The 13,482-nt window shown below is 45.0% G+C and overlaps 1 protein-coding gene across 3 annotated transcripts in view; it reads left to right on the top strand.

Moving 5' to 3' along the window:
• myo18b (myosin XVIIIB) overlaps positions 1-13,482 on the top strand; it is a 96,470-nt gene that overhangs the window by 79,347 nt on the left and 3,641 nt on the right. Inside the window, exon 44 of one of the 3 annotated variants that reach the window (XR_013969764.1) lies at positions 10,275-10,494. The exons of 1 other annotated variant lie outside the window; for it this stretch is intronic. The gene's annotated coding sequence lies outside the window, so the exon portion shown is untranslated. Of the gene's footprint in view, positions 1-10,274; positions 13,234-13,482 lie in introns of those variants that run through there. One more of the 3 variants, XM_080865697.1, reaches the window with a different exon arrangement.

Here is a 13,482-nt window from a genome sequence, read left to right as displayed (position 1 = left end):
AGCGAAAGCCCTCCGCCACTTGGCTGCGCCTAGAAATCCTGTCCATAAAAATTATGAACAGAACCGGAGACAAAGGGCAGCCCTGGCGGAGCCCATCACCCACCGGGAACGAGTCCGACTTATTGCCGGCAATGCGAACCAAGCTCTTGCAACGGTTGTATAGGGATCGAATGGCCCGTAGCAATGGGCCAGACACCCCATATTCCCGCAACACCTCCCACAGGACACCCCGAGGGACACGGTCGAATGCCTTCTCCAAGTCCACAAAACACATGTAGACTGGTTGGGCAAACTCCCATGCACCCTCAAGTATCCTGGAGAGGATAAAGAGCTGGTCCAGTGTTCCGCGACCAGGACGAAAACCGCATTGTTCCTCCTGTATCCGAGGTTCGACTAACGGACGAACTCTCCTTTCCAGCACCCTGGCATAGACTTTCCCAGGGAGGCTGAGGAGTGTGATCCCCCTGTAGTTGGAACACACCCTCCGGTCCCCCTTCTTAAAGATGGGGACCACCACCCCGGTCTGCCAGTCCACAGGTACTGCCCCTGATCTCCACGCAACATTGCAGAGGCGTGTCAACCAGGACAGCCCTACAACGTCCAGAGCCTTCAGGAACTCGGGGCGGACCTCATCAACACCAGGGGCTCTGCCACCAAGGAGTTGTTTAACTGCCTCAGTGACCTCGCCCCCGGAAATTGGCGGGTCATTCCCCTCATCCCCAGACTCTGCTTCCTCCTCGGAAGACGTGTCAGTGGGATTAAGGAGGTCCTCGAAGTATTCCTTCCACCGCCTGACAATTTTCTCAGTCGACGTCAGCAGCGCTCCGCCAGCACTATACACAGTGCAGGTAGAGCACCGCTTTCCCCTCCTGAGACGTCTGACGGTTTGCCAGAATCTCTTCGAGGCAGTCCGAAAGTCTTTTTCCATGGCCTCTCCGAACTCCTCCCACACCCGAGTTTTTGCTTCAGCCACTGCCCGAGCCGCATTCTGCTTGGCCTGTCGATACCTGTCGGCTGCCTCCGGAGTCCCACAGGCTAACCAAGCCCGATAGGACTCCTTCTTCAGCCTGGTGGCTCCCTTCACCTCTGGTGTCCACCATTTGGTTCGGGGATTACCACCACGGCAGGCACCAACCACCTTGCGGCCGCAGCTCAATGCAGCAGCTTCGGCTATGGAGACGCTGAACATGGTCCGTTCGGACTCAATGTCCCCAGTCTCCCTCGGAATGCTGTTGAAGCTCTGCCGGAGGTGTGCGTTGAAGATCTCGCGGACTGGGGCCTCTGCTAGACGTTCCCAGCACACCCTCACTACGCGTTTAGGTGCACCAGGTCTGTCCAGCGTCCTCCCCCGCCACCTGATCCAACTCCCCACCAGGTGGTGATCAGTTGACAGCTCAGCCCCTCTCTTTACCCGAGTGTCCAGAACATATGGTCGCAGGTCTGCTGATACGATTACAAAATCGATCATCGACCTACGGCCTAGAGCGTCCTGGTGCCACGTGCACTTATGGACACTCTTATGTTCGAACAGGGTGTTCGTTATGGCCAAACTGTGATTAGCACAGAAGTCCAATAACAAAGCACCGCTCGGGTTCAGATCAGGGAGGCCGTTCCTCCCAATCACGCCCCTCCAGGTCTCGCTGTCGTTACCCACGTGAGCATTGAAGTCTCCCAGCAGGACAACAGAGTCTCCAGGTGGAGCACCCTCCAGCACCCCCCCCCCCCCAGGGACTCTAAGAAGGCTGGGTACTCTGAACTGCCACTCGGCGCATAAGCGCAGATGACAGTCAGGACCCGTTCCCCGACCCTAAGGCCCAGGGAACAAACCCTCTCGTCCCCTGGGAAAAACCCCAACGTACCGGCAGCAAGCCGAGGGGATATTAGAATACCCACCCCAGCCCGCCGCCTCTCACCAGGGGCAACTCCAGACTGAGACAGAGTCCAGCCCCTCTCCAGGAGACTGGTTCCAGAGCCCAAGCCATGCGTAGAGGTGAGCCCGACTATATCTAACCGGTACCTCTCAACCTCACGCACTAACTCAGGCTCCTTCCCCACCAGAGAGGTGACATTCCATGTCCCTATTGCCAGTCTTGGCAGCCGGGGGTCAGTCCGCCAGGGCCTCCGCTCCTGGCCGCCACCCGGCACACAATGCACCCGACCCCTATGGCGCCTCCTGCGGGTGGTGGGCCTGCGGGAGGATGGGCCCATGTCTCCTCTTCGGGCTGTGCCCGGCCGGGCCCCATGGACTAAGGCCCGGCCACCAGACGCTCGCCCTCGGGCACCCTCCCCGGGCCTGGCTCCAGGGCGGGGCCCCGGTAACCCTATCCCGGGCAGGGTAAACTGTTCCCTCGGTGTCCTTTTCATAAGGGTCTTATGATAATATTTCATATCAGACAAATTAGCTACTTATCGCCACATTCTAGGTGAAATGCTGAAACAACAGAAAAGTTCACTGACTTTATAAACTCAACTGATTAGATTTGGTAGAACAAAGTACACACATGAGAGCACTCTTAGTTTCTCTTTTGACTCTTGATACTCTGGAAAAGCAGTTCAAATCTGGGCCATCGGTGACTTTAAAATGCTGCTGACGTAGCAGTTTATGAACTATAATTGATTTATGAAATCAATATATAACGCATATTATATATTGATATGCATTATATATTAATATATAATATATAATGCATACATATTATGCTACATAGGTTATATAGAATATATAGGTTTATAGATCTATTTATCCAGATCTATAATGATCTGGATTATAGATCATCTATTCACATTTTGGCTTGTGTGATTAGGTAGAGGTAGAGGATCAATAGGGGGTCCATGTCCCTCTTGGGGGTATACTCCCACAGGTCTTAAATCTGGGACTCTCCACCATGTGACGCTAGAACTGAAGAAGCTTCTTGGATGAGAGGTGAGACGTCTTCAAGCAACTTAAAGTCTTAAGTCTTAAAGACTTAAGTCCATACGCTTTTTTCTTTCCAAGCTCCTTAAACCACAATGACCTGGATGACTGAGAAATATGCTGATGAAATATGCTGTCACTGCTGTCAGGCCCCTCACAACACCACGGGCCCGCTCTGCAGGAGTTTGTAGAGTGGTGACAGCTCCAAACTTGAACTGAATGTGAGCAAAACCAAAGAGATGGTGGTGATCTTCTCCGGTATAGGCAGAGGGATCTGGCTGCTTCAGTCACCACCACCATCCATGGGAAGCCAGTGGAGGTAGTTGAGGAGTACAAATACCTGGGAACCATCTTTGACAACCTCCTGAAATTCTCTGCCAACACAGAGAAGATTCTCAGGAGGCATAGCTGGACTGGCCATCGGGCATACCGGGCATTTGCCCGGTGGGCCGCTGGCGATTTTTTTGTTTTTATGGGCCGATGGATTTTTTTTTTTTAGGAAGGGTATATATAATGAAAGGTGTTGGATTGGGTAATTGGTCATGATCGACTCTGGGCTGGACCAATTACAGCCGAGGAGACGGATTTACCCTCCCCCTTGTTTAGCAATCACGTGATTTTCGCGCATTGCATGCCGGGAACTAGTGGCAAAACAATCCAAGTACCGCATCAAATGCAAGCATTTGCAGCACCGCTAAACGTTCATTCTCCGGTTCCAATACCTTCTTGTTTTTTCTTTGCCGCACAAAAAAAGGAATGTATAAAACAAAAGGAGAACAATGCCGGTCCGTACAAAGACAGACTCGACGAAAAGACAAAGAAAAGATACAAGGAAAAATCAAAGGAGTGAAAGGGTCAGACCCTTACGAGCACACAGAGTGGACAAAAGACGTTAGCGTGCTGCCCAACTTTCACCACGCTCAGATTTATAATTATACGCTTCTTGGAGTGAGTGCATACACTCATGAAGTTTAGTAACTTCAGGTCACTGCAACAAGCCCAGGTACAGTTTACCGACGGATGGGTGCAGGACCTTGAAATGCACCGTGTAGAACGAAAGACCATCGTACGAACAAAGGTAAGTTTACCAGTCTCACAAATCGTCGTCATAAATACACATTCGTTAACAGTTTATTAATATAACCTTTGAGCTCAACGGTAATTAATTAGTAGTGGAAATAATTTCTGGTTCATTACAGAAATGTAGCAGTGACAATAATATTGTATGTTGTAATCGCACTGGACAATTAGTGATACAAAGCAACTGTTTTATCCTGTGAATAAAAGTATATGTTTTTGTCAATGTGCCATAATAACAGAAGCGAAACGCAATACTGTGTCAGGACAATTCACTATTTATGCACAATAAACAAAGGAGCATAGCGCGACAATTTCTGTTCAGCGCCAGACTTGCTTGTAACCTATATCACCAATTATGTTAAGAAAAATGACGTATTAACTACTACAAAACTCTGACCTTTGTGGGAATGCTTGGAGCAGACTAACCTGTGAGCTGGAGTGTTCTGGGACGTTATATTTGGTATATCCAGACCATCCGTCGGCTCTTACTTCGGAAACATGGCTTAAATTTCTCTTCAACGACGTAATCCGATTAAAAAAAACGATCTCTTTACCCGTCGGCTTCCCGTGGCTGTCATGCGACCGGCAGTTAATAATACAACAGCTTCTTGCCATTTTTTGGGTTTCTTTTTATCGCTGTGTAACGGAGTTCGCTAGTACCTCTTGCCACAAGTTCCCAGAATCCTTTGCGGTGAATGACGTCACATTTTCAATCTTTATCCTGGTGGGCCGGTCTCTAGTCAAAATGCCCGGGCCGATTTTTTGTCCCAGTCCAGCCTTGTCAGGAGGTGCCACCAACGACTATACCTCCTTAGGAAACTCAACTCCTTTGGAGTCAGCACACCCATCATGATGACTTTTTAGCTGGCAAAAATAAAGCCAATTCTTTCACGGCAGCACTTTGAGACAGTGATCCACGCCTTTGTTAGCACTCGGCTGGATTACTGTAATGCACTTTATATAGGGGTCAGTGCATTATATATTAGTCATCTACAGAGGGTGCAAAATGCCGCAGCTCGTCTTTTAACTGGCACTCGAAAGTTTGAGCACATTTCCCCTGTTTTAGCTTCACTTCACTGGCTGCCCATTTCTTTTAGGATTCATTTTAAAATTCTTTTATTTACTTTTAAAGCTCTCCATGGCCTAGCTCCATCTTATCTCTCTGAGCTGCTACAGCCTTATACACCCACCCGCTCTCTCAGGTCAGCTGATCAGCTGCTCCTGAAGATACCCAGGACTGGGCGTAAACTTAGAGGAGATCGTGCTTTTGCTGTAGCAGCTCCCAAACGGTGGAACGAGCTTCCTTTAGAGATTAGACAGGCCACTTCTTTATCTGTTTTTAAGTCACTCTTGAAAACCCACCTCTTTACCTTGGCCTTTGACACCACGTGAGATGTTGGTTTTTTATTTTTATTTTAGTTGTTTTTAGGTGATTCGATGCTGTTTTATCTTGTTTTTGCTTTAACATAGGGCTGTTTTAATTTTATGTCTTATGTGTTTTATTTATTTAATTTGCTGTTTTTTGTTATTCTATTGTTTTAACACTTACATCACCACGGACTGCCATTTGGCTTTTTCTACCTTTAAAACCCGGAGAGCAGCCAAATGGCTTTTAGCTAAGCTTTAGCTTCAGCCAAGTGGAAGCTAAATTGGCTAGTCATTCATATGTATATTAGGTTGTTACCTGGGAATTCTGGAGGGAGGGGAGTGGGGGTGTGTGATTGAGGGCGTGGGGGAGCTGCTAAAAGCTGTGCACTTCCTTTTGTGTTTCATCTTGATGCATTCTCAATCATCCAGGGAAATAAATCTCCAAAAGTCACCAACTTGGAGTGTTTCAGTTTGCCATCTTAGGGAGAAATCAACACACATGGGTGTATGTCCTTTGTTGCTGAGATTTATTGATAAAAACAGTACAAAAAATCAACCATTTGTACACATTTTTACAAATAATTATAAAAAGTGAGTGAGTACATTTCAACATTTTCAGCAATCACTCACAATCCTGGCACTGCCATGGTATCTGTAGTCTGCATTTACCACATGTGTATCTGTTGCAGTGAACACATCACACAGTGGCATGATTGTTCTTGCAATTGTGTTTGACCTGACACATGGCTCTTTTTCCAGGGCTCGGTGTGGAGGGTTGTGTCAAAGGCAACTGTTCTTTTCTTGCCTTCTTCGCAGCTACATGAGAGTGAGCTAACTCCCTTGCAAGCTCCACCAGGAAGTCCACCCGTCTTTCCTTCGTCCCGGAGCATGCTTGATACAGCACATGTGCATTCAGTGCTGCCATGTCAATCATGTTATAAAACACGGCAACTGGCCAGCGCCGTGTTCCTCTGCGGACAGTGTACTCCCGAACCATCTGGTCCATCACATCCACGCCACACTTTGTTTTGTTGTAAAGGGTGACAGTGTTTGGCTTCCTTTTGGTAGTGTTATCAGTCTGAACCACGCCGTGCATGCTGCTAAGAATATAGACTGTCTTCTTCCGTTTGGCCGCATACGCCGTCAGCGTGGCAGCAGAGGTTGAAAACACCTAAGAAATAAGATAAATTGTTATTTCCATAGCACTTTTACACACAATGAAACACATAAACATAGAACCACAAAAGACCTGCAACATACCTGAGTGGTGAATTCATTGCGATCTGTCTGTCTAGTGGATTGAGGAATTTCCCTGCGAATCTTGTTGACTGTGCCGAGGATGGTGGTTTTCCATCTAAGAAGTTTTTGCGCAAGTGAAAGCGATGTGAAAAAATTGTCCGTGGTAACATTTCTGCCCTTGTCTAGGAATGGTTCCATCAGCCTCATTACTACATTTTCAGAAAGTCTCTCCCCAGTGGGACGACTGGGGTCCTTGCCAAGATATGGGAAGACATTGCAAATGTACTTGGATTTTAGGTCGCAAGCCTAAAACTTGATCCCAAACTTGTCAGGTTTACTTGCAATATACTGCAGGAAACAGCACCGAGTCTTTGATGGGAAAAGCTGTTCATCAACGGTGATATGTAGACCAGGGTTGTAGCACGTGATGCAGTTGGTGACAAATGATCCCCACAAACTGGAAATTGCAGCGAACTTATCAGTCTTTGCTCGATTACTGCGGGTGGACTTGTCATCAAAGCGTAGGTGTTGCATGATTTCTTGGAAGCGGTTTCGTGCCATAGTTCCAATTATCTGTGGGTTTCCCAGGTTTGCTGACCAGCAGTCATTTAGAGATGGAACCCTGGTAACCCCCCGCAAGATGACAATTGCAATAAATGCCATTAGTTCAGGGAGGTCCATGAACCAATGAACATGCTCCGTTTGCTGTGCATGTTGAACAGTCCATTCTTGAATGCTATGAAGCATGTCAAAAGTGATGAAACACAGGAAGCTCCGAAGGCGACTCGTGATATTTCTCCTGGCCTTAGCCGTTGGCTCTCCATCTGCAGCGTACGCTTCTATTGGGGTGAAAGGGAGACAGGTCCCCACCTGTTCTTCACGCCACACTGTGCCATCTTTCGCTGTCTCAGTCCCCAAACAAGCTCTCTTTTTAGGTGCAGAAGCAGTCTCCTCATCTGCAGTGTGAACAAATTCAAATTGTGAGCAATGGGAAGGTCCAGTATCTCCTCCTCTGTATCAGAATAATGTCTGAAATATCTTACTTACAAACTACATCCACTTACTTATTTGAAATGAAATAGGAAATAACATGAAATGCAACTAACCGGAAGACTGATCAGACAGCTCTGAGTCCGAATCCGGCTGAACTTGTAGGTCTTCTCCATCCGAGTCACAAGGGTCGACTTCCCTCAGGATCATTTCCAAGGCCTGCTGAGTGGTGAGTCTTCTCTGCATTTTCTTTCCTTGGAGAGGAGGTCCGTACACCACAGAATTCTTCAGGGCAATGAAGGATTAGGCTAAGTGCAGTGAGATTGTATCATATATATAGGGCTTGGCTTCCTGATCAATGCTCCACTACCAAAAGGAAGCCAAGCCCTGTCACCCTTTACAACAAAACAAGGTGTGATCACATTGATGCCACAATGGACGACTGATCAATGCTCCACTACCAAAAGGAAGCCAAGCCCTGCCACCCTTTACAACAAAACAAGGTGTGATCACATTGATGCCACAATGGACGACTGATCAATGCTCCACTACCAAACGGAAGCCAAACCCTGCCACCCTTTACAACAAAACAAGGTGTGATCACATTGATGCCACAATGGACGACTGATCAATGCTCCACTACCAAAAGGAAGCCTAGCCCTGTCACCCATTACAACAAAACAAGGTGTGATCACATTGATGCCACAATGGACGACTGATCAATGCTCCACTACCAAAAGGAAGCCTAGCCCTGTCACCCTTTACAACAAAACAAGGTGTGATCACAGGGCTTGGCTTCCTTTTGGTAGTGGACAATTGATCAGGAAGCCAAGCCAAGGTAAATGCAGACTACAGATACCATGGCAGTGCCAGGATTGTGAGTGATTGCTGAAAATGTTGAAATGTACTCACTCACTTTTTATAATTATTTGTAAAAATGTGTACAAATGGTTGATTTTTTGTACTGTTTTTATCAATAAATCTCAGCAACAAAGGACATACACCCATGTGTGTTGATTTCTCCCTAAGATGGCAAACTGAAACACTCCAAGTTGGTGACTTTTGGAGATTTATTTCCCTGGATGATTGAGAATGCATCAAGATGAAACACAAAAGGAAGTGCACAGCTTTTAGCAGCTCCCCCACCCCCTCATCCACACACCCCCACTCCCCTCCCTCCAGAATTCCCAGGTAACAACCTAATATACATATGAATGACTAGCCAATTTAGCTTCCACTTGGCTGAAGCTAAAGCTTAGCTAAAAGCCTACCAGCCATTTGGCTGGTGGCGGGTTTTAAAGGTAGAAAGGTAGAAGCCTGGGACTCCTAGTGTTAACTTATTTTCTGTACAGCACTTTGTTCCTGTGCTGGGTATTTTAAAGTGCTTTATAAATAAAGTTGGATTGGATTGGATTGGATTTTTACTATGCCTTCCTGGAAAGCATCATGACCTTCTCTCTCACCTGCTGGTTCCACTCCCTCAGCCTTCAGAACAGGAACAGACTGCAGCACACTGCATCAGTGCGCTCTAAAATCATTGGACTGTCAGAACTATGGCACAGGTTTTCAGCCAACAGGGCCTTAGACAGGCAGCCAAAATCATCAGTGACCCCTCTCACATTTTTCACCCCGCATTTCAATGGCTCCCCTCTGGGCTACGCCTCTGCTGCATTTTCTGCAGGACTGAGAAGAGGAGAGCCACCTTTGTCCCCAAAGCCACTCTGCTTTTTAACTCCAGCCGATAAGAACATTTCCCATACCATCCATCCATCCATCCATTCGCGTCCGCTTATCCTTTTCAGGGTCGCGGGGGGCGCTGGAGCCTATCCCAGCTGTCATAGGGCGAGAGGCGGGGTACACCCTGGACAGGTCGCCAGTCTGTCGCAGGGCTAACACACAGAGACAGACAACCATTCGCACTCACATATTCACACCTATGGGCAATTTGGATTAACCAATTAACCTATCCCCACTAAGCGCATGTCTTTGGACAGTGGGAGGAAGCCGGAGTACCCAGAGAGAACCCACGCAAACACGGGGAGAACATGCAAACTCCACACAGAAAGACCCCGGCCTGATGGTGGAATTGAACTCAGGACCTTCTTGCTGTGCGGCAACAGTGCTAACCACTGTACCACCATGCTGCCCTTTCCCATACCCATAAACATAAACTACTCTACACTCTTTTTATACTGCCGACACTTTTGCCGACTCACTTTTACTCACTTACAGTTATTTATTCACCTTTGAGTCACTTTAATTTTAAAACTGTGTAATTTTAAAACTGTGTATGTTACAGGAAAAATGATTCTATGTTTCTTTACCTTCTTTTAAATGTACAAAGATGCCTTTTGTCTGCCCTTTGCCTATGGTTAGATTAGTTTAGAATTATCTTTTTAGACTTTCCCAGCAAACACATCTTGTTTCTGGGACATATTGTTTTAGATTGTTTTATCTTCCCTAGCTCTCTGCTGACGAGACTAGCACCATATATGGAGTTGTTTTATTTTATCTGTTTATTATTTGTTATCCTGTTCTCACTGTCTCTGTGCTCTGTGCCTATAAAAATTACCAAGCCACTGTGCATGGGGTGAGTTGTTCTTCGCAGCTCACCCGTGTACACGTTTGATAAAGAAAGTAACTTTGTCTCATTGTGTCTTTATTTCTCCTGGGTCTTTTACAGAGTTTTCCCCCAACATTTCTTGGTCCTTCGACAGCCGGATCACCTCCATCGTGTCCCATCTCCGTGACCAGTCCACGTTGTTCGCCTGTCGACAGCCCACACACCAGGTGTGTGGAAAAAGACCAAGAGCGTTAAATTCGGGTCTTGGCCAACGTCTTAGAAAGCGACCCACGGTGGTGGGGCCCGATCGAGGTGGACCAGACCCGGCGACACCGACCAGGTAGATACAGACACACTGACACAATCTTGCGTAAAAGCGTATTTTAAATTCAGGGAATTTAAAATAGCGAAAGTAGCTCGTTGCGACTGGAAGCTCCCCACCTCTGTGGGTTTAAAGTAGCTCGTCGGCTGGTAGCTTGGAGCTCGTCGACTGGAAGCTCCCCACTTCTGTGGGTTAGGTTTGGAGCTCTGGGTAGCTCCCCCAGCTGGGTCTAGACAGGGTCTAGGGAATAAGTAGCTCGTCTACAGAAAGACTGGCAGCTCCCCTTATGATAAGGGTTCCGATCGCACGAATAGGTGTGAATGTGAATGTGTGTGTGTGTATTGTTTTAATTAACGGAGCAAGCTGAATTTTCACGGTCCAATAAGAGACTGAGCTGCTCCTACTGTGTTTTTCTTTTACTGCTATTCACTGACGTGCTGGTGAGTTGAGAGAACGGTCGAGTTCCGTCTCGTAAAGTTCACACCGCTTTTGGAAATAGTCCGAAAGTAGAAGGGCGTGTGAGCAACCACTCTCGTCTCTAATACCAGCGAAGGTGATAGCAGCTGTATCGTGTATATATTACTTAATAAACAAAAATAAGTAAATACATAAATAAGATGGGTAATCAAGCAAGTGAAATTAAAACTCATTCCTGCTGACGAGCAGTGGTGAGAAAAGAAAAGTCCAGACGCCGGACAAAAACAGAGAGAGATTTAAGAAAACAAAATATAAACAGTCAGAAGAACAGAATCCAACTGCCAGTTTAGTAAAACCAGAAGACGAGACACTGTGCAGTGTCCACAATCCTTTTAGTAAACCATCACTCATTCCTGCAGCCGCATGTGCAGCAACACCCATATCAGGAAGAACATAATCCCTTATTAAGTGAAAACTAGAGATCAAAGTAGTTTGAGTTAGTTTAAAAGGGTTGAAAACAGACCCCACTGAGTAGATATAAATATAAAAAGTACGAAATAAAGATAAACAAAGGGAAAATTACAGTAGAAATTATCTTTAGAGTATTTGAAATTAATAATAGCAAGGATAACAACCTGTAAAGTGATATTATCAATGAAACACAGTTGGCATGATGACCATGCCCACAATGTATAAAATGAATATAAAGCAAATAATTCACACGAAAATATTTTAATAACATAAATAAAGTATATTAAGGCTGTGTCACTGTTCAGCCAAGGACAGTGTGTGAAAAGGTAACTGTCTCCACCTTGGGAAAAGGATGATTCTGCAGGTCATCTGAAGCCCTTGATGGATACAAAATAAAATATAAATAATATATTATAATAGAACTGCCTGGTCCGCCATGCAACAGAGAGAACAAATGTGACCGCAGATTGGATGAATTCTAAATTATCTGTTTGCTGAATAAGATGATCCTAACTAACAAATTGGCTCAGGAGTAGTATAGTGGTACACACTGATAAAATATTATAATATGCTATTGCTGTTATATAAGACAAAGAGGATAATATTAACAATGACATAATATTAATATGAAGAGGCACCTTAATCGGTTATGATGTGAGGTGGATAATTGTTAAGCAGTAGTCTGCATCAAGCTTAAGGTTTGCTGAAACTCAGTGTAATGACATGTGAGATGAAGACAATACAGAGAATAACTAAACTAATGAAGTGCATAGAGGCACTTGACCAGCTTGAGACCTATCATCCTAGAATGACACATTGCTGAGATATAGAGCACACCTATAATAACAACCAATAAACAAAACCCTGTAGACAACAGCTACAACTACAGGATTGAGAAGCTGAATTAAATATGTAGACACTGCTAAGCTGATGAGCATGTTCCACATTTTCTTTTCTTTTTATTTATTTGTTTCTTTTAGAGCAGAAGCTGCTATTCTGCCCAAAGAAAGACTCTAGGTCTGACCAACCGTTTCAGTCATGGGCAAAAAGATGTCAGTCAATAAAATTCTAAAAGACAATTTATTGACGAAAAATATATCAAGAGATAAAAGATAAAACAGTCCAGTGTCCCATTTATGAATTGTATAAAAACACATAGTCCCAAGGCCAGAGCCAGCTATGCCACACAGCCAAGTTGCACTCCACATGTTGCCTTTAACAGGGTTAGAAGTTGTCCTTGGAGACCCACCACCCTGCAAGCATATAGTCAGTGGTCACTCAAGCCTCTGCAACCCTGCTGCCTTTAGGCTGTGGCATATAATAGGCCCTGGACTGCACAGACAGACAAAACGACGCACTTAATATAAAATTCATAGCCCAAAACCCATCCATCCCATATCTGATTTCATCACATTACATACCTGCACAGAGAGACAAAACAACACAGCAGTGTTTGTAGTGTGGGCTATAAGAAGACCAGTGTATCAGTGCAATCAAGTACACCTGCCTCTAATTAGTCCAACCCCATTCCAGCCATTGGCTCACCAAAAATGTGACACACACAAAACCACTCCCAACCCAGTGCAACTTCACACAATAATATGGAGCTGAATTAACACAGGCACATTAGTCTACCATGTTACAAGCTGCATGCTATTACAAGCCAACATATGCAGACTTCTGCCTTGTTCGGGTGGCAGCATTTTTCTTTTGTGTCCTGACACGTTTATGTTTTTTGTTTTTGTTTGATTATTTTGTTGGTTTTGGAAACGAATTTAAACGAACTTGTGACAATACTTGAGAATCACAGTGACACATAGTGATTAGGCATATGATTGAAAAATGCCTAGGTTTAGAGCTGTGAGCTATGCAAAGTTAATATATATATATATATATATATATATATATATATATATATATATATATATATATATACATGTGTATATATATATATATATATATATATATATATATATATATATATATATATATATATATATATATATACATGTGTATAAATGGGAAACAACCCTAACTTGAAAGTTTGAAATGTGTGAGATCCATGAATTGTTTGAAGAACTAGAAATTATCTAAAAATTGCCTTAAGTGAAAATGTAG

Source organism: Rhamphochromis sp. 'chilingali', assembly GCF_963969265.1.
Source record: "Rhamphochromis sp. 'chilingali' genome assembly, chromosome: 2".
NCBI classification, from domain to species: domain Eukaryota; kingdom Metazoa; phylum Chordata; class Actinopteri; order Cichliformes; family Cichlidae; genus Rhamphochromis; species Rhamphochromis sp. 'chilingali'.
Note: the sequence above shows the minus strand (reverse complement) of the source record. Positions and strands in the feature narration are given on the sequence as shown.